The following is a 2,125-nucleotide window of genomic DNA, read 5'->3' as shown; positions in this document are numbered from 1 at the left end:
GATAGTATCTTGTAACTGTATAAACAATGAAGTTAATTCTGTATTGTCAGGAATAAATTCTGCAGTCTCAATGTATCAGATGACTCTGTGTATTGAGAGTCAGTAACTATATTGAGTGTTTCTGTAGAATACATAAGTACCATGAGAATGGCATACAATTCTGCCTTTTATACTGAGTTGTAAGGGCTTTGAACCACTTTACTAGTTTTCCTGATTTATATTCTGCCTTACGTGATTTGTTTGCATCAGTGTAGAATGTATGAACTCCAAAAATAGGTGTTTTTCTTACAATGTGTGGAAGAACCCAAATCATTTTCTTTATGAATTTGATTCTTTCACTTTTGGGATAATTGTTGCTAATCATTCACAAAAAAAATTACTGCATGCTCTCTGCCAATATTCATTATCTTTCCATAAGGAGGAAATTTCCTCAATAGTTAAAGGTACTATAATTTCTGCTGGGTCCCTTCCTGTTAGCTGGCAAAGTCTTAATTTACCTTTCATAATCAAGTCATAGGACTTTAGACTCACAATGATAGAATAGATGATGGGATATTTTCTTAAATCTTGCTAAATGTTAATGGACTAAATAGTGTTAACTGTGATTTTTATTTGATAACTGTTGTGTGATATATTTTATTATGTTAAGGTTAAAACCCTTCTTTTTATTTAGACAGAAAAGAGGAGATAATGGGAGATGTCATTATGTATATATGTTTCTCATACTGGTTTAATGAATAAAGCACTGTTGTCCAATAGGAAACCAAGATAGGCGGGACTAGGAGACAAGGAGTAAAGAGGAAGTAGTAAGGAGGAGTCAAGATGGAGATTCTGGAGAGAACAGAATTCCCGTTCCTCCACTCTGGGTAAGACCACATGGAAATACATAGAAATGGGTTAATACTTAAGACAAAGCTAGCCGATAAGAAACAAGTAACTGGCCAACAGCATTATATCAAATACAGAGTCTCACTGTGTTAACTGGGGATGTCACAGTGGCGGGACAAGCAAGACCAGGCGGCGGGCATAAAAACCTTACTCCTTACAATACTCTAAATCAATAGGATTTTTAAAATGTACATTTCCATAATTGAGTGTTACTCAACTTTTTAAAAAATGACATTAAATTTGCTGGCAAATGAATGGAACTAGATAAATGGAGTAACCCATAGTGAGATGTTACATGGAGAGAGTCTCAGTTGCAACTCTCCATCAGGCCCCTCCCTCCAGAGCTTGGGGATTCCCATGGAAGATGGGGAGGAAGATTGTAGGCATCAGAAGGAGAGATAACACTAAAAGGGTATAGCTCACTGAATGGACTAAGCAGAGTTCAAATGGCTTCACATAGGCTGAAGCTACAAACTCAGGACCTGCTTAGTTCTATCCCAGGTCAACTGTATGTGTTGGGGCTGTTAGCTTGTTATTTTTGTGAGACTTCTAAGTATGGGAGCCAGTGTGAGTTTGGTTCTTTTGCCTAATCTTAGGACACTTTTCTTGCTATTGTGTTGCCTTGTCCAGCTTTTGTGTGAGGGCTTTTGCCTTGGTCTATTGTTTTGCGTTTTGCTTTGCTAGATAGTTGTTGTGTCTTAGAGGCCTGATCTTTTATTTATTTATTTATTTATTTACTATTTTTTTCTTATTTTACATATCAATTCTAGTTTCCTCTCCCTCCCACACTCCCATGGATCCCACCAACCTCCCATTCCTTATTGATTCCCCAGGGAGGATGAGGCATTCCATGAGGGATCATCAAAGTCTGTCAAATCATTTGGACTAGGGCCTAGGATCTGCCCCATGTATTTAGGCTAAGGGGGTATCCCATCATGGGAAATGGGATTCTGAAGTCCATTATTGCACTAGGGATACATTGTGGTTCCATTATCAGAGGTGCCATAGACTTCCCAGGCCTCCTAACTGAGACCCAAGTTCAGGGGGTCTGGGTCAGTCTTATGCAGTTTTCCCAGCTATCATTCTTGGGTCCCAAGAGCTCCCCCCTTGTTCAGGTCAGCCGCTTCTGTGGGTTTCTCCAGCCTGGCTTTGGCCCTTTTGCAGATGATATGATAGTTTACATAAATGACATGAAAATATTTTTCCAAGGAACTCCTAAAGCTGATGAACACATCAA

The sequence above is a fragment of the Phodopus roborovskii genome, unplaced genomic scaffold, assembly GCF_943737965.1.
Source record: "Phodopus roborovskii unplaced genomic scaffold, PHOROB, whole genome shotgun sequence".
NCBI classification, from domain to species: Eukaryota; Metazoa; Chordata; class Mammalia; order Rodentia; family Cricetidae; genus Phodopus; species Phodopus roborovskii.
The sequence above is the reverse complement of the archived record's forward strand: the minus strand, read 5'-3'. Positions refer to the sequence as shown.